This window comes from Poecilia latipinna, unplaced genomic scaffold, assembly GCF_001443285.1.
Source record: "Poecilia latipinna isolate Pla-1442-1.1 unplaced genomic scaffold, P_latipinna-1.0 Scaffold600, whole genome shotgun sequence".
NCBI classification, from domain to species: Eukaryota; Metazoa; Chordata; class Actinopteri; order Cyprinodontiformes; family Poeciliidae; genus Poecilia; species Poecilia latipinna.
The window spans coordinates 230006-250225 of NW_015113216.1; the positions used below are offsets into that span (position 1 = coordinate 230006).

A 20220-nucleotide genomic window follows, 5' to 3' on the forward strand; every position below is an offset into this window, starting at 1 on the left:
CGGCAAGTTGCTGCAATGTTGAATTTTTCTTTTCTCATCTGCTTCACAATCTAGTGGTTCAGTGAAGGACCTGGGTGCCTCGATTCCACCCCCCCAGCTCCCGCCCTCGCCTCAACTCTCCACTCAAATCCCTCTGCTGCGAGCACAGCTGCACTGTTCACATAACCTCGCCTGCAACCCCCCTCCACCACCGCCACCCGACACCCCCCTATCAATGATAGCAGAGCACGTCCCATACACTAAGCAACACAGTTTTTCCCAGTTCATGTACGTACGCAAGAGCAACAGACAGAAGCAGAGGCTGGTGGGCACACAACATATCCCCCTTTCCTCCTTTTGGTTCTTTTCCCTCATTCAATTCCTTCCCCTTCTCCTCACCCTAAGAAAAATTCCCCGGCCTTTTGACCCCCAGAAGGCCTGAGAACATCCATGAGCGCTCGCACACAGGAATACTTATACACACACCCCCTTAACTCAGTCCTCCAAATACAAACTGCCCATTTTTCTCCTTACCAAGTGACCTGCATCACAGCTGTGTGTGGGAATTTGTAAGGGTTGGTGTATTAGTGGAAGTCTGGGGTGTTGCTGAATATAAACCGAGTCCAAACTGAAATGTTTGTTTTGCTCCAAACATAAAAATATAGTTTACGCATGGAAATCAATAGAAGAAAACAACCACCATTTTTCTGTTTTCTGTTTTTTGTTTAAGTTTTACTTAGAAACAGCCTAAGTAAAAGAAAATGGATTTTTGATCTAAATTGCAGATCATATATATATATATATCTTTTTTTTTTCCAAAACTGGATTACAAACAAAAATGGATTTTCTCTACCCTAAGTCTGAACCCAGTCTGGGCATGAATCTGCATGCAATATTTATGGCACATTTCAAAACTATACATGGGGCTACTGTGCATATGTCCATATCTCTTTTGCTGTCATTTTACTTTGAAAGAGTCTGACTTTCTTGTAATCATTTAAAGTAGAACTTTGAACACGTTGCTGAATTTTTATTTCTTTTGTTGGAAGTTGATTTTACCGGGGCTCAAAAGAATGATCATGTGTGAATTATTATTTAAAGTTGGTCCATGTCTGTACGCATCACAATTCACACCAGGTACATTTCTGGTTTACACAATGCATGTGTGCCCCATGCGTGTACATGCCAATACGTGTGTGTTTGCACGCTTGAGTGTGTATGTGTGAAACGGAGAGTAGGGAGGTGAGCGGCACTGGGCTTCTGTTGCACCTACTGAGCATTATCCCAAATAAACAACTCATTACACGTGTACTTAACCGAGGGGGAACCGGCGAGCTGTGCAAGCTAATCCCCATTATCGTTCCCAGCGTTTCTCTTCCGATTAGGCTACAGGGAAGAGGAGACCCACAAGGCAGGTCGCTCAGTTTAAGAGGAAGCAAGAAGGAGATAGAAGAAAGAAAAGCACCTGAGTTAACTTCCCAAGAGTACCTCCTTCCCCTACCTCTCTTCCTTCTCCCTGTGCTATTTGCTTTTTTGCTCTTACTTGTTTTCGACCACCTCTTCAGAACTGGGTCATCGACAGTTTGTGGAGCAGCATTTTGAAGAACATGGGAAAGGGATGAAAAAAAAACAAAAAACATGTTCTTGCTATGAGAATAATCTAAGGTTTCTTTAACAAGTAGCCTGGTTATCATATTAAGCTGTCAAAAAACACATTAAAAGGAGGAGGCACAATTCCCTGCACAGAGAAAATGGGGGCTGTGGGGTAGCACTCTTCATTTCCAGTGTAAAGAGACAGTCCACCAAGGGCAGCATAGTGCTTTGCAAAGACTCGCTCTCTCTTTCTGGCCCACTCATAACATGATTATGAAGCCCCTATTATGAGGGCCAAGATGCAGAGTGTCAGTCATTTAGTTGGAGAATAATATCTTGGGCTAGGATGCAGAAAAGATGACACTCGTTTCTTTTTTTTGTTAAAAAAAAAGAGCTGCAGAGGGTGATAATGTGGCTTCAACAATTAGATGGCATGGTCGAGAAGTGGTGCTCTTTGAAGAATAACGGGATTAACCAAGAAGACTGCCATTTGCCCGCATAATAAAGACAGAAAAGTCAGTTTGACTGAGAATAATCCCTTTAAAAAATAAATGTTAGATAGTAAAGTATAGAGGGTACGGTGTTTTATGGCCGTTCTACTCCAATAGCATAAAATGGCTTTTTGTTGTTTCCTTGTACCCCCATTTAGCTGATTGTATGAAACTTTAATATCTTAAAATCAGGTAAGACACTGTTGAGGAAAATTAACCGTCTGGTATTTCACAGAAGACTGTTTAGTTTAATGTTTTCTCAGCTGAAAAACATCCTTCTTACTATGCTAAAGCTGTTATAGGAGTTTACTGGCTGTATCAATCCAGCCTTACCATGCCAGTTCCACACCAGTATGAGACCTGGAAAACCACAGTCTCTTCTGGAAGTACGGTTAATAGCTGTGAATATAACATATAGCAACTTTAGTTGTTTTGAGTTGAAAAAACAAAAAACCTGATTAAAATGAGGTTCCATCTGGCTAGTTGTAAGCATGCTACTGGGCTGAGCTTTTTTTTTTTCTTTGTTCTTCAAGTTTACAGCAACATGGGCTTTTTCTAATTTACAAAACCTACCTTCAATTTTCTAAACTTTTTAGTTTAGAAGTTTTTAGTTTCTATGTTATATCAGAGTTAACTAAGGCTTTTCAGGCCTAACTTCAAGTCCTTCAATGTTTTTCGGTACTTTCTCACACTCCCAATCGGCATGCCATCCTGTTTGCTTGGCCCCTGAGAGGAGATGGGGTGGGGTGAGGTTGGAGGGGACTGCTCAAAGTGGGCCGGCAGTGGATGGATGTGACGTGGGGGAACTGGGTCTCGACTGGAAGGGGAGGCTGGAGCCACGACAGGTATCCCCCCGCACTTCCTCGGCTATTTATAAAACCGTGAGTCCAGCGCCTGGCCAAAAATAAAGACAGAGGCCATTTTTATCAGCAACGATGACAGAGGGGACAAATAAAGACTCCCTTTATGCTTTCCGAACACAAACACACAGGAAGCTGAAAAATACCCATGCATGTAAACAGCTGAAAGCGAAAAAGTCCTCACAAGACAATGAAACCATCTACGTTGTCCTATTCAGCAAACGTGCACACGCAAACACACACACACACACACACACACACACACACACACACACACACACAAACATAGGGGAGAAAAGTCAATACCAAGGCTGAACTATTTTAGTAGCAGGACTGTTTAGGAAGTGTGGGCCAGGTGCCAGTATTCTCCTCAGGATCGTCTGGCCTGTCACTGCAAATGGCGCTCTTACACGAATTCATCTCTTTCCTTCTCCCTCACCCTGTCCTCACCCTTTTTCAGTCAATCCCCTGCTCCATTGTCACTACTCTGTGCATATCTCTCTCCGCCAAATAAACAAGGCTGTTTGTTTTTCCACCAGGTCCAACCGCAGTGCCAGGTGAAAGCATCTGCTGGCAGGATAAAGAAAGTGGCTGTTGTGAGACCACAAGCGCCCCCCACCACCTACCGACCCACCCTGCTCTGGCCCGGCAAACCTTGAAGCAAAGCACTCGGACTGGAGTTTCAAACAAAGTGCCCCCCTCATTTATTATACATGCAACTGCACTGAAAATCTCCTTCTCCAACGCCATCTCCTCTCCTCTCTCTTTCAGTTTCTCTCTCTCCATCTTCTTCACTCTCTTCTCGCCTCGTCCCTCTTCGTTTTCTATCTTTTTTCTTTCTTTTTTTTTCTTTTTTTTCCCAGACAGAGCATCTATAAAGTATGAATAAAATTAATGACATCACGAGCTGCACTTTGGAAGAGCCACTGTAAGGAAAAAGCCATACATCAAGGGGCAGAGGGAGTCAGGCAAAAAAAAAAAAAAGAAGAAAAAAGAAAGTTTTTAGAAAAAGGAAGAAGAAAAAAGAAACAGGAGTGGGCGGTAGGCGTCGCTTAGCTCTTCCCCACCCTCAGGGTACTTCCATATCGCTGTATGCTGTTGTGCTTATAAAGTTTGAATTCTGATATGCTTTTGTTCATCTTTTAATTCTCTTTTTTTATATATATATTTCATCTTGCTCACTTCCTTTCCTACATTTCTTTGCCTTTTTTCCCTGCTAGCTCAGTGATGTATGTAGTCTCGACGGGTCTATGCTGCACATCATTACATAGGCTGGCCTTTTGGTTGGGAATGTCACAGATGACAGTGGAAAGGAACAGTTCTGTGGACTTTGGCCGTACACCGTCTGGTTAAGCTGTGTGCTCTGAAAAAAAGTGGGAACTCTGTGTGTGAGCTGTTGAATATTGTTTTTTCTTTCTCCCAATGAGCCTCCCCCCCCTACTCCCCCTGCCACCAGGGATAGTGTTAAGAGATTTATAAGAGAGTTCCCTTGGATCAGAATCGTAAATTTCCTGATATGATTTCCCAAGTATCTAAAAGAGAAAGGAACGTGATTAATATTCTGTCCTGGCGCACGGAGAAACATAAGTGCAAACCTGTGCCGATGGCCGAAATTTTGGTGGTGCATTGTTTGATGACAAGAGGGCAGATTCACACCAAAGAATGACTTAGTAAATTTCCTGTGAATTCAGTGTGCACACAAGAGCTGCTAAAAATACTCTGTATTGCAACTCAAAGCTCTCAAGCAGCATGGGGAGAAGTGGTGGCAGAAGCAGCAGCAGCAGTAGCAGCGCCGCGGATTGTGGCAGCCGACCGAGCGTGGGCTTCAGATGGATGTGAGCGTATGTGAGGCCACGACACAGAGCTACCTCTGTGTGTCTCGCCGGACTCTCGCAGAATGACTCGGCTATGTTGCAGTTGTGACAAAGATAAATTACAGTCGTTGGAAGACGTCTCTGTTTTTTTTTTTTTTTTTTTCCACCCTCCTTACTTTCTCTCTCTCTCTGTCTTTCCAGCTCTTTTAATTTTGTTGGTACTGGCTCCATTCCAAATGTGTCCCACACCAAAAGAGGTAAAAATATCTTAGGTGTACAAGTTTGGCCCTTTAATACTTAAAGGTCAGGTACAGTTCTTTGAAATACGATATACTTTCTTTCTCTTCACCCCCACATTAATTAACCCCCTGGAAATTCTCTCAACTTATTCTCAAAAAAAATCTGTGTGGTCAAAGAAATAACACTTAGTTGCACTGATTAAGTCTTTAGTTCTACTTACTCAATTAGCAGCAATTAGATGGATTAGGATTGAAATCAGCCAATTTCCCCCTGATCGGCCCGAGGCATGAACCTGATTATTAGTATTGTGGTATACTGAAGATTTGAAAGAAACTGGTTTCAAATCACAAACTTTTCCATTACACAAATTCTGCCTGGTGAAGTCCACTCAATCAGACCCAAAAGACCTTTTTTTCTTCAATGACTAACACGGCTCTGCTCCTCCATAACCTGCTACTTTGCACCGTTGGTTAGCTGGCTGAAAGACGACTTCTATGCTTTTCCTTTGCTTTCAAATTTTTGGGGGGCATTAAATATTTAATATATGGTATGGAAACTAGTGCCACCCATCACTGTTACGAAGATATAATTTTAGCAAAAGTTTATCTTCTTTCTTTAAAATATTCTATCTATTATGCTTCTTTTAAATCTATTAATTAACTAGGGTATTATTAGACGAGTTTAGCTTGCCATAAGAATTTCATATCGGACCATAACTAAACGGCTGCAAACAAGAGACCTGAAGGGCAGGTAAAGAGAAATTGTTTTTTTTTTTTTCTACCATATGAACCAACCGCATGTACTTTTATGCATTTTTGCTTAGGAAAAACGAGATAAAGATTAGCTATTTATTCGTGATCGGTTGAACTCAAAACTACTATAGCAACAGAAAAAAAAAAAATAACAAACAAACATCCTGCTGCACATTTTATTTTCTTTAATCCTTTGTGATCCTTAAAAAACTGGAATTAAAACCAATAAATCGATTGCGGACAAAAAAATGTCTTATCGGTGAAATCGGTAAAATTGTTCCCAACAGAAAACTGCAGGATTTTCATGCTCAAGAACCATACGAACTAATGTATAAACAGTTTTGTTCTTATTTACATTTGACTTTATCATTTCAGTATTGATATCGAGGCTTTCAGTAAGATGTGTTTAAACAAAGAAACCCTACATCTCCTCTACTCTAAATATTTCTCTATAACTTATCATTCACCCCCCCTATTTTTGATTTTTTTTTTTTTTTTTTACCTCCCAAGATTCTCACTGTCCAAATATTTCAGGGAGCTGGCCTCAAGTATGGTGAGGTGTCTCGAGCGTCTCGTTAGGTGGGCTGCAGCTGACGATATGATTGTGTGGTCAGCACTGCCGAGCGCAGACCACCCAGCAGGCAGCTGCTTTAATAATGACCAACAGTGCAGGCAGGAAACAGGAAACAGGATGAAGAAGGCAGGACATCCTGTTCATCTAGATCGGGGTGCTAAGGATGACATCACGAAGGCATCGCTCTTTCACGACGTGCACCTGAGCGGAGGCCGAAGGTTTTGTTGCTCAACTCCTAACTAACCTCAAACGCGTCTGTTTGTGTCTGTTTTCATCAGCATCAGTCTTCTCAGTCTGCCTTATCAGCCCCTCGCATTGACACTGTTTTCCAGACTGCTCCATCATCCCAGACATCAAATCATTTTCTCTTCAGCGTGAGAAGAAAGGGGAGAAAGAAAAAACAACAACACGCTTTTTGATTTGAATATACACCAACAACAACCTCGCAAAACTAAGACAAAAAAAAAAAAAAGGCACAAACATTCTGATGCATAAACACGCGGAGACAAGACGCAAAGTCGAACACGCGCTTGCGCAGACACCCATACACACATACAGACAGACAAACACACAAAACACAGAACAGCAAACACAAAGCACAGCACAGCCAGAAGTCTACTTTATGCAGAAATATTCTAAAGTGTGTTTTACAATACAATTAAACATCAAAGGCTGATATATTCCTCTGTGATCTTTAACACCCCAGCGAACACACCCATACACCCCCACCACCCCCACCCCATCCATCCACTCACAACATACAGAGAAAGTTGCTGAACGTCACTGCTAATTACTAGATAGAGACAGAAGAATGCTTTGGATTATTATGCAAAAACCAGGACATATTCAAATGTATGCATTCAACACATCCAAGAAGTGAATTGTTTATTTAGATTACTGACACTTCTTTAAGTTCTTTTTTGTGTGGCGTGATTTTAGGCTCCTATGAAGAAACAACGATGAGGTTTGTGTGAGGCAAGGATCCATGTGGGGAGAGATTCTGAACATTCGCAACATTTGAGACAAGGAGAGGAGAGTGTGTTGAAAATTAACAAATAAACACATGCTGAAGTTCAGCCGGACACTTTTCCGCGCGATTATAAAACAATACAAAAACAAATGGAAACTGCAGAAGAAGAAGAACCGTGTCTTGAGCATATGAAGAGAAAAAAAAATCACACATATGGTTGTAAGAACTTTCACTTGCCGACAAACAAAAATTAAAGACTTCCATTAAAAATTTAATTCAAGATATATATATATATATATATATATATATATATATATATATATATATATATATATATATATATATATATATATATATATAAAGAGACAATTCTCAGTTGTTTCAGGTATTTTTCTCATGATCTAGAGTAAATATAATTCTCCACAATTGACTCTCATATTACCTTTTCATTTGAGCCAAAGGGCACGAAGTCCAATTACAGTTTCTCAATATCTCCCTCTAGATCTTGCCAGCCGGCAATCTGCAAATGAATGTTTAACTGTGCAAACTGTGCAAACTCCTTCCAAAATATTTGAAACCATTAGGGAAAAAAAAAAAAAAAAAAAAAAACTTTGAAGCACACCAAAAAGGGCGCTATTAAACTATTTGCTTTAACATAAATACATTTGATGTTTTCATTAAGAATGTTTTCACAGATCTGGTTTTCCATGATGAGGGAATCTTGAACTGAGCCTTTTGTGCTATATTAAATGTCTCTGCTCAGAGCAGCATGCGTAGTGGGACTTCTAAAAATGGCTAACATGTTATAGTATTTACAAGATAACTTTCTCGTTATATTTCACTTCTCATAGACAGCAAATAAACTAATGAAGATCTGTCCGGTCACTGCAGACTTTGCCAAAGTTTTTTTTTTTTTTTAAACACATGGCAAAACCTTTCAAAAGCTGGAAATACAAAGTGTCCCTTCCCCTCACTTAACTAAAGCTCCGCTGAGCCCCTGGTGTACAGCAAAGTGCCCTAACAATCGGCTCAATGCCCCAGCCAATCAGAGGGACACGTGACCTTCTAATCCCTCTCTGTGAGAAGGGTAAGAGTGTATTGTCACTGTTGGTTTTGTGAATCGGCGTTCAAAATCCCAAATGATTTGTCAGGAGGTGGAAGGACTTAAGCTAAACAGGAGAAGCAACTACAGCGCGGGCCAGATAGTGTGGGTGTCGATGTGTCCTCTGATGCAGAAAAGGGCGAGTGTGTGTGTGTGTGTGTCTGTGTGTGTGTGTCTCTGTGTGTGTCTGTGTGTGTAAGGGAAGGACAGACAGAGAACCTGGTTTCATCTTTGCACTCGCGCGTGCTTGTTCGCAGCAGACGTCTGTGTGTGTGTGTGTGTGTGTGTGTGTGTGTAAAGGGTCTCTGAGATTACAGAGCTTGGATGACAGGAGTCCTCTGTGTGTAATCGTAGGTCCACATGCGAGTGCTCACCTTCCTCTGAGCGGATTAACCTAACGCTTAATCCCAAGAGAGCAACAGGCCAGAGAGGCCACACAGAACAGCTTCATTGACAATGGTCAGGGGAGGGAAGGCCACGTGTAAGATCTTTGTGACTAAAGAGTGTATATTTTTGATAAGATTACAATTCACTAAAAAAGATGGCAAACTTTGGTGGGTCAAAATAAAAAAATGAGCAATTTAAGCTGACCTTTTAAAATAGCATGTCTCTTAAATGCAGGATACTTTAAACAGAGAGTAAGTGCCTCTTCTGTTTTTGAATTCACGGCAAGAAACAACTGTGCACTGACTGAAGGTATGTAGTGCGCATTAGAAGGAACCAATAAGCCGCTCCGACATGCTGCAAAATTTGTCAACTTAGAATATTTCCTTTCAGGGGTGAGGTTTTATATTTCTTTAAGTTTGTAAGTCAGGGTACAAACAAATTCAAAACTTCTGTAAAATTATTATTTTTTTGAAGAACAGTTTTCCTTTACTTTAAGTATTTATTAAATTATATTGAGTATAAAATTGCAGGTAAAATTCCCACCGTATTTTCACACAACGTTAAAATATAAGAAAATGTACTTAGATATCAACTTTTTCTCACAGTCTTAGATTTAGACTTAGCATGACATATTTCTGCATGGAGCCCGTACACTTCTAAAATGAAACAAACAGTGCAGGGGGTTTAATTCCACTCTGAGGTGTCAACCTGTGAAAGTTGCCACAAGTTAATTATATTGTCCTTATTAATCCTCTCACTGCAACAGGTTCAGTTGTGCCACAGGAGACTCAACTGTGTTCACCTTGTAAATATATCACACTCCTTGTAGTGGTTACAGTAAGTCAGTCTCAATCACAAAGTCACAGAAAAGGAATTGTTAGCTCAGCCTGAACATCAGTAACACCCTCCGAAAGGACTGATTTACAAAACTGTTCTCTGTAGCTCTGCATAAATTAACACCCAAGTAAGTCTATCAAACTGTGTCCTGCTGCAATACGAAAATCCTTTTGTTGTATTGAAATTATTTAAGGACAGTTTCTAGCTCCATCATATTTGCACTTTTATCCATGAATTGTGGCGTGGCATGCTTACACGTGTATAAAAAGATAGACATATGCACAATACGCTGAAAATTTCAAGCCTACTTGGCAATTTGTCCACTTGGTCTAAAAGTTTATTTAATATTTTGTGACTTTCATATATATATATATATATATATATATATATATATATATATATATATATATATATATATATATATATATATATATATATATATACTCCATCTATGACTATAGAATCTGTTATTTATATTATATAGTTGTATATAATATTTTTAGGAACGCGCTTCATTTCACTTTATGTGGTTTTGTGCATGTGGACTCTACAAAGCTGCACAAGGTCACCACAACAGTAACATTAACAATGACATGAAACTCATTTGGCCTCTTTCTAATAGAACATAACCAGCTATTTGATGTCACCTTGTAACGGTAGTACAGAGTTGACACCGGCGGAGGTCACAACCAATCGATACGCGCAGTTAATGCACTTTGTTGACGAGCTGCGCGCGTCAAAATAGAGCCGCTAACTTTCCCCTTAGAAATAAAGATATCTAGATGTAAATGACGCTGCACTTCTTGGGTGCCAAGTGTTAACGCGGCGGGTACTTACTTTTGTTTGGTATGAAATCTTCTTCGGGGTGAGGAGAAAGAAACAACAAGCGGGTCCGCCGGTTGTTTGGCCCGGCTGTTTGACAGGAAGAGTGAAGCCGCTGCCTGATGGGGGGGGACGGAGTTCGCTGAGACGCACTTAAAATCCAGGAGCGCAACTTAGCAGAAGACGGCGCCGGGAAAGAAAAAAAAGTAACGTACAGTACGTGGTAGGAGTCTGTATAATATCAAACCAAACTACTCTCTCTCTCTTTTTCTCTCTCTCTCTCTCTCTCTCTCTCTCTCTCTCTCTCTCTCTCTCTCTCTCTCTCTCACTCTTACTCTGTGCTCTGTGTGTGCGTCTCCCCCCACCCTCTCTGTGATCGGACAGTATCTTCTCTGGAGGCGGTGAGGACGCTTCGGCTGTTCCCTCCAAGAGGTGCCGGTGAGAGGAGCAGGACTCGGTGTTAGAGGTGGAGGGAGGTGCCGGTGAAGTGCGGGATGTCTGGGAGCCTGACACTGGTGCTGAGAGCGCTGTTTCTGTCTTTCCCTCAAATCCAGACCGAATGTTTGCCTGAAACCTTTCTACTCTCCAACCCTGTGCGAGAAGCAATAATCATTTTCCCCCCCTTCTCTTTTTTTTTTTTTTTGACTCCTGAAAGGGGGCGGTCTCACATTTCCCCACTCTACTTTAATGAACGAGGCATGGTTTCTTAATACTTTATTATCACGGAAGTCCCGATAGAGTGGACACACAATTAACTGCTCCGAGAGGACCACTAGAGGAAGATGATGGGCTGATGTCTAGTTTAACTAATGAACCAACAGAGAGAGCGTCTGCAGTCTATTTTTAAAAAGCCGCCGAAGTTGTAGTGCTCATTGTGGGAAACTTAGTTTTTTACTCTTTTCATTGGAAATCAACCATAATTTGTTAAATAGCGAAAAAAAAAAAAAAAAAAAAAGGTTTCTGGACTTGTACATGCCTTTTAAATTAAAAGAATACTATAAAAGTATGTTTTTAATTATATTAGCCGTTATTTAAAATCAAACAATTGTTTACATTACTGCATTACTTTGTAAATCCAGTAATACTCATTAATTATATCAATAGATCCATCTGAAGTAAGTTTATAGTTTTTATGATACATCCTTCCTATGTTTTATTTGTACGCAGACGTCAGTTTAGTCAAATTCTCATTTATTATGCACTGTAAAAATAAGTTTCGGAGGGTATTAAACCTTACCCACGAAAATCACCAGAAACTTTAATCAAGTGTGTTTTTTTTTGTGTTTTTTTATATATAAATGCAATGTTCAATAATGGTTTAGATAGGATCTGTGCTGAAATAAGAATTTCATTGGGTATCTAGCTAGTTTAGTGATGGCGCTAATTCTGAAGTCAAAATTGGAAATAGTTGTTGCCTATCTTATCCATTGGTTTTCCGATAAAACATGCACATCTCTTCTCTTAAGAATAGGTTTTAGAAGCTTATAGCAATTCAGTAATGCCATCTGATTTTACTAGTTAGGCAACAGTTATAATGCCTGAACAAACAAGATGAATATATTAATCTCAATAAATGTTAGAATTTTTGAGCATGTACATTTCAAAAATTGAAATTTGACAACTTTATCGGCAAACTTAGATAACTTGAACCCTAAAATGCTGATGAAAATCTACCCAAAGACAATATTTGCCAACAGCTGGTTTTGATAGTGCAGGGGGAAAAAAAACAAAAACATTTCTTTCTGGGACTTCATAAGAAAAGTAAAGTTATGAACTAAATGATTTACTGTTTAACACAGAAAAGTCAAATCCTTTGGTATGTCTTAAGGGAAATGATTCTCTTTGGATATAGAAAGACCGTCTACATTCTCAGATTTTCTTTCCATCTATCCAAGTCCTAGCTATTTCATGCAGATAAGCCCTCACAGACAGTGAGTAAGCATCGTGGAGAATACCAGCTCTTGAACCACCCAGCCAAATGATTACCAAACATCCACTCTATTAGTGTCAATTAGAGCAGTAAGTTCGCCACTGGAGATAAGACAGACAGTGCAGTGGCTTTGTGCAGAAATATGTACAATAGAATTTGTTAAATACCTAGATTTATTATAATAATAGTTTCATTATTCTCATTCAGTGGCGGTTGTATATGTGAGGAAACAATAATACATTTTGACCATATTTTTGGGTGAGAATGTCAATTTTTGTTTGTTGCCACGTAGAGGCTTTACACATCCAAACTGCATTAAGAAAATAAAATAAATAACATACATCATGACACAATACAGTTAAAGTTTCTGGTGATGTTTGACAAAAACATGCATTGTGCTGTGTTTCTCATGTGTCTTGATTTTAGGTTGTCATAATGCCAAAAACAAACACTGTATAGAATTATTCAGTGTCGCGTTGTCCAGTCTAGGTATAGATGTTGAACTAGAGCTGATCCAAGGCTGAGTTTAGCCTTCATCATTGATTGTCTACTGCAGTGTTCAGCAATAATATATTACAAGGCGTATTCTTTGCCCACCTCCTGACAACTGGAGATGACCATAAACAGACTACAAGTTTATATGGTGACCCCCACACACATGTTTATAATATGAATATCCACTATATTTATGGTTGCTGGTTGGTTCAGTGTGTAATGCCGCCTGTAAAATATATCTGTGACACCCTGGTTTTGCTTGAGTTTAGTATTGTATTTTGCTGTATCAATTCACACTCTGAAATCTACACCAAACAGGTAAGTCCTTCCCCATGAGCCTAATGCACAAAATGTGAGTCCCTCTTTGCCTTTCTGTGGACTGTAGGCTGCAATCTTGCCACCTAGTTAGTCAAGTTAGGAAATGTGGGGAGCAAGGGTTAATAAATAAATCAAGCCGGCTAATCTGTTTGACGGATGGACATTACAGCAAGTAACTGAACCCTCTGGTGTCTGATAACTCTGTGTGCCACCTTCACATCACATGACCCTTTAATCTTTAATAGCATTTCCTCTGGACCCTGGTCCTCTATGATAATCAATAAGGAGTAGTCTGTTAGACACCCTGAGTTCATAATGTGAACATGTCAGATATCAATAGCAAGGGAAACAATGAGTACACAGTTTTCACAACCTCCGCAGACACTTTTTCTCCCCCTTCAGACCTCTGTTTCGACTAGACACGATAAGGGATACATCAACGTGCATAGGTGTTTTTTTTTTTTTTTTTTTGTTTTTCCCACATTCAGCGTTCCTTCGTCTTCTGTCTTGCGTCCCCCTTGCTCTCTACGCTGTCTGCCAGCAGCTCATTGGAGGGGTCCTTTCTGCACCGCAATGCTTGAGGTTGTCATTTAACGGCACCTGGAGAGAGAAACAAAGTGCAGAGACACGACGAGAGGAAGTATGAACCTTCCAGTGAATCTGAGAATATACTTTAAAAGCTTTCTCCCTTGAAATATATATGTGTGCGTGTATGTATAATGACCACATGCAGGCGTCTGAATAAATTGGAGCCTATGGATTGAATACATTTGAATGGTGTAAAATCATTAAAACAATGTGATCGTTAGCTCATGCATATTCATATAGGGGCGCATAACTGTAAAACTACAATGAAGGCATACATCCAGCTTTATCAGTGCTCTTACTCTTAATGCAAAGCAGGGAAGACCCACTGCATATTTAAAATTCAAGAACACTGTAGATCCATGACCAAATCAAAATCTTATCGTACTGTGTATTTCAGTATGTATTACATTTGCTATTGAGCTGAGATATCTGTAAAACTTGTGACACATATGTGGGTACAAACAGTTGTGGATTAAAGGGATAGTTCAATTTATTTATTTATTTTTTTAAGTGAGATTCTGCTAAATAGTTATAAGCACTTAAAATCAATCCTGCTGTATGACGTCTTCATACAGCACACATCAAGATTAGTTAGAAGTTACCAGATTGCCCAAAAGGAGCCAAAACCAATTAAATATTTATTGTCCAGGATCAAGTCAAGTCTCAAACATGTCATTGTGGTTTATGCAAATGCTTTTTTTCTGAAAAATTTGATCCGTTGTCACATTTGATTTGCATTGAGCAGTTATTTACAGATAAGCCAATGATTATTTACATTAGAAATGGAGTTTGATTTCCTTTGTGAAACACGTACTAAAAGGGGACATTCAAAACATTTCTGATTAATGTAACAGTCTGTTAGAAAAGTAAAGCAGTGCGGGATCAAGATGAAATAGCAGATTAACTCAGAGATATTTTATTGATCTTTATACTATGTTGCCTTTCAGTCAAATAGTTACTCTCAGGGGTTTGGGGAAAAACTTTATTTGTTCAGCTGCTAGTAAGTGTTTCATAAAAAGGGATCAGTGATAGCATACAGACTCCCGGCTCCATTTCCCATGTCAGTAAACAATTCAAACATAACAGTAGTTTACAGGTTAATGAGAAAGCATTTGCATAAACCTCCACGACGTTTTTAAGATTGAAGCTCGTTCAAGAGCTGTTTTAAGAAGTTTGCACTGGTCCTGGCCCCTCTCCAACTCTGTGGTGGCTTTTGCCTCAATGTCCATATAATCAGGATTCATATGAAATGACCACAATTAGAGAGGCATCTACTCCAAGTGAGATATTGATTCCTTATAATGTGCTAACAAAACCTTGCCGACAAAGTTCTGAATTATCCCTGTGAATTTTGTATACTATGTCAAACTATTTTTAATAGTTTTTTTTTTTTTTTTTTTCACCTGAAACTTTCTTGGCCCAGATCATCCTTCCCTCCTACTCCTATAAGGCTGCGCTTAACATACAGAGGAGGGAGTGTGAGAGTGTGTTCAAGTGTGGGTTTGACAGTCGCATCAAAAGCCCGATGGGGGGAAAATAAAATTTGTTTTACAGTTTGCCAACACAATTATGCAATTACAATATGTCACAGCATGTACACGCACTCCTCAGGCCATCAGCTAAATGTAGTTTACTGTGAGGTTTGGCATGTAAAGAGAACAGGGGAAACTGCAACTGGATGTTAAGTCAAACACATAAGTGCGGTTTGCTGATATTGATCTTGCTTGAATTGTTTCTTAAGCCTCTCCTGGCAATCACTTTACAGCCTGTGTCACACACAGATGCTCTGACACACACACACACACACACACACACACGCAAACGCGCGGAGTGGTTCATCTAAAAATGCGTGTTTTTGGTAACAGAGAAACAGGGAGAGAGGGAGGAGGAGAGAGGGAAAGGAATGCCTCTCTTCAAGCAAAAGATAAACACAAACACATTTCCAGGGCAAACAAGAACAGCCCAGGCTCAGTGCAATCTGTTGTCGATCACGCTCACGTGAAAATACAATCTGCCTGTCACAGTCGATGATGTTGTCAAGCACTCTGCCTCGCCGCTCCTGAGAATTAGCCGGCTATTACAGAGGCTCTGGGAGACGAGCGGAGTATTTGTTGTATGTCGGATATGTCTGAGGATGCTCCCAGCTTCACTTGGTATTTACAGGTTTCAGTCGCTGTTTCCTGCGCTCGTTTCCCTAATGAATTTTGGAGACGTTTGGTGTTTTGACAGTAGATTGATGCTACATGACGTGACGACCAAAGCCTTCTCGGTGGGGACAAAAAGACCTGCAGGCCATTTTAACTCACAGGCTCTGCTGAGAAGCTATAGATTTCCCTTTTGCACATGGGTTTGAATTTTGTTGCATGCTTTCTTTCTTGCTTTTAGAAGATATCGGTGTCTGATAATATTTTTACAGTCAAGCGTCTGCATATTATTCAGTGTAAAAGCATGTGTAAAACAAATTGTTACTCCTGAAATTTTATTCTTGAGTTTTATGAAAATGTATCATTTTTGCTTTAGTATTTTCAATTTAATTATGTAGTTCTTGATTTTGTGCAGGGATGAAACACTTTTTAATTGAATTGTCTTTTACCCATCCTGTTAAATTTAGCATACATATTCAGGACATGCTCAACCCAAACATCTGGAGAGATATCCCCACTTTAGGAGTCACGTCACACTTTGCAGAGGAGAGAGAATTCCTTTTCTCTGCTTTTTCTAATTTTGTTAGCTTGCAAAGCCTTGCATTTAATACGATTTCAAGCTCCTTATTAATAAGATTGATAAGAAAACTCAGAGGTTAACATCACCAGTAATTGTGCTGCTAGAAATTCTACCACTGTAAATTATAATTAGAGGAGTAAATGTGATAAAAATGTATTTTGATTCACTCAAGTCATGGAGCTAATCACTTTCTAATATAAAATGTAAGAAACAACAACATTTGTGATCAAATGATTTTCTTTTTTCTTCCTATTAAAAAAAAAAAGCTAAAGATATTTTTTTCTATGAATGTGGGATTTATATCTAAATAAACTATGAATTTAATGTTCTATATCAATTTTTCTTTTAAAACAAAGAAGCAATATAGCTATGTTGTTTGTTAATTTGTTGGGGGGTTTTTAACCACATGATAATTTACCTAACCAAATGTGTATTATGAAAGTAAGTAATTTTTTTTTGGTAAACAATTAGACATAATTGTTACCATGACTCCAGGACAAATAACAATAACCGATTGTTATCTATTTTCATAGAAAGCTGAAGGCATGTCATACTTTCACAGCATGATAACCTTTAGCAAAAAACACCATGATTTTTAATACTGTCACAAACAAAAATGCATAACATGCATTCTTGATAAAAAAAAAAAGACTTTATTAAAAATGTACAATAAATTCTGGCTAATTTTAGTCGCAGTCCTGGGGTGATAATTACATAGAATATTACACCGTTTTGCCTTTCTGCTCTTTATACAGTAACATTGGGGAAGAAATTAGCTAATTTTAGGTGGTCATTTAGTTGTGCTTTCTGTTCCTGTAGCCAACCTGAAGTGAGCTGCATTACACGTTGCACATCTGCTACCAGGTACGGTTTTAAAACAGTAACATAACATCATAATAAGTGAGATAGCCAGCGCTCCAGGACTGCCCATGATTTAAACATTTCCAAAATATGTAAATTGTTTTCGTTATAAGCAATAGAAAACTGTAGTTGTTGCCTTCATTCAGCCAGGTGACCACCAGTGCACAACAACATGAGAAAAAGAGGTTCGGCTCTGCAGGATCTAAAGCTCCTGAAGGTCTGGGAAACCTCTGGTTACTCTTGCAGTTTCTCTGGCTTCTCATTAAAAGGACCTAATCAAAGGAACAGCATATCAAAAAATCTCAATGGCATCAAAACCTTAACTTATCTTAAATATAGTCTATGCTTACTTTCCAAACAGACACAAACAACTAACTGCATTACTCCAAGATGAATATATATTACAACTTTAACTTAAAAACAACCCATTTAGATAATTTTAGGTGTTTCTTATTTAGATTATGCAAAAAAAAAAAGAACCCCTAAAACAACTCCCCCCAAAAGTATTTTTTTTTTCTATTTTGATATTTGTCAGCAGAACCATAGACAGCCACGCCAAACGTCGTAAAACCAAATGATGACAGATCCTGTAAAGAGTTCAAGTATAAACTTGAACACACTAACAACAAGGTCAGGAGGACTCCTAAACTGCAATGGCCACAAGGTAAGCTCTCTCCAAGCTGTGTCACGTGGGATTTGCATGTGTTGTATTTAACAAACAGTGTTCTGTCTGTACACCTTTTCTGCATTATGGATGAATCACAAGCTCAACAACAAGCTCCGCTTTTGTTGCGCCCGGGGCTCCAGTTACAACATCAGAACAGCTCTTTGGTCCTGTGACCATGCAGACAGCCTCAGATGAAGCTCTGCCGGGTAAACTGTTGGTCAGGCCTGTTGCTTCCTCGCTTTTTTTTTTTTTCACACCGTCATATGAATGCATGTTTGTACATTCACACACCAAAACATCATTCTTACTTGACTCAAATAGTAGGACATTTTCCTCTTAATCTTCTTAATTTTATTGAAATCTTAATGATTTCAATAAAATAAACACTTAACATCTGGATATTTTGAAGAAAACTGAACAAAATAATAAATAAAAAAAGGTTGGAATTCATGTTTCATTAAACACCTGCAGAGTGACTACATATTGATTTGGTTTCTAATCAAGGCTCTTTAATTTCATATATATGGCATTAATGTGCCTACTGTATGACAGGTGCATTTGGTGAACCATCTGCTACAGATTCAATACACACTCACACTGCAGTTAAGTGTGCAGCCTGTAGGGGAGGTCTGCTCCCTTCTCTAACATAATGAAATATCTCAGTTTGGTGTTAACTTGGAGGTATCCCTCATGCAAAAATAAATCAGTAACTTAAACCAGGCATCAATAGCTTTTTAGCAATGCAATTTAGTAGAATTATCATCTCTCAAAATAAAGGTCATTTTAAATAGAGATTAAATACTTGTTGAAATTATCCTTCGTACTGCATTCTAATTATTTTCATTTTAATTTACTTGAAATGTTTTCATTCTAATCCCTGACACTGTTGTTTCTCTAACCTCTCTTTCTGTTCCTAAATCTTCTAACTGTCATGCTTTCAGTCTGCACATATCAAGGGCTAAGCACTCTTTTTGTCTCCTCTAGATTGCTTTGAGAGGGGAGAAAAAAAACTTACTTTCTGTTAATGATTTTTCCTCCGCTTTGAATGGTTGGGAAATAATTCGGTATGAGCCGCTCCGGAGCAGGCACAGTTATTTCATTGTTCTTGCTGCCCTTTCTCTAATTGTGCTTAGCAAGGAGAGATGCTGGCATTCCTTTTGTTTTTTTGGTCTCAGTTCAAGGAGTGCCCACTAGTATTTCCTGACGGTGTGTAAAAAAAACTGCACGTCAAAGTGTAGGGAGTACAGAAATGGGAGCGAGATTATATTTGCACAGATAGACGATGAGTTAAGATGCATAGTTATCCTATTGAAGTTTGTTTCAAAGTCACACACACACTAGTCACTGACGATGTTCATTGTCCCTCACTCTTGTTCACATTGTGCTTTGAGACTTTATCAATAATGTAGTTCCTTATCTATTGACAAATGTCCAAGAAACATTGGTTTCCATTGCATTCTTTACCAAGTACAACATTTGGCAGAGAGAATTTAGGGTTATTTATTGTATGGGTTTGCCTTCTGAGGATTGGATATGCTCTCACACTGACTGCATATGATTGATGTAATTTGGGACAGTGGGAGTTTCAGAGTGTCTCGTTTTTAACGTTGGTCAGTCATAATATAACACGTAAATGCCAAGATCTAAGTTTACTCGGTTGAACGTTCGCATTTCGACACTTTGTTGAAATGGTTCAAACTAACGCAGTGTATGTTTCAGTTTAACTGGTAAGAGTTTAATTGGTAAGAACAAAAATAACCCATCACTAGGGGACAGTCTGTTTTTTGATCAACACAACTACAAATGTGAACGTATGGGATTAGAGTAAAGTGCTCTTGGGGGCCCCTGCTAGCATGGAGGACACAACCTCAATTATATCTTTGGCTAGCTCCGGACACTGTAACTGCGGATTTACCCTGCATCTACCTCAGCGTTTTCTGTTGGAGTGGTGTGATCTTTGAAGATTGACTCTGCACTTGCTTCTGTGTCCATCAAAAACAGGACTGGTTCTAATTTTGACGGTTGGCAATGCAGAGGCGATGCGCACAACGCTGCCATACAGACGCAGTGTAAATGCTCCCATTGGCTATAGTAGGTGCACATTTGCTGCAGAGTCTGTTCTGTGGCAGAGCGGAGACGCAGGCAGTGTAAATGCAGGGTTAAACTATTGTTGCTAAAACGGCAGAACTGGCAGTTTTGTGATATTATTTCCTAGT

General features: G+C 39.2%; 1 protein-coding gene and 1 long non-coding RNA gene across 14 annotated transcripts in view; one reads left to right on the top strand and one right to left on the bottom strand.

Annotated features, from left to right (window-relative positions):
* Positions 1-11315, bottom strand: part of mef2cb (myocyte enhancer factor 2cb) — an 82853-nt gene extending 71538 nt beyond the window's left edge. For 3 of the 13 annotated variants that reach the window (XM_015042731.1, XM_015042730.1, XM_015042726.1), the window contains exon 1: positions 10437-10739. The gene's annotated coding sequence lies outside the window, so the exon portion shown is untranslated. Of the gene's footprint in view, positions 1-10436; positions 10740-10786 lie in introns of those variants that run through there. The other 10 variants (XM_015042735.1, XM_015042729.1, XM_015042736.1 and 7 more) reach the window with 6 other exon arrangements.
* LOC106953750 (uncharacterized) lies at positions 749-6235 on the top strand. The gene is made up of 2 exons (XR_001426251.1): positions 749-5577; positions 5642-6235. It is a non-coding gene; the product is annotated as an uncharacterized LOC106953750 (long non-coding RNA).
* Positions 11316-20220: the final 8905 nt, after the last annotated feature.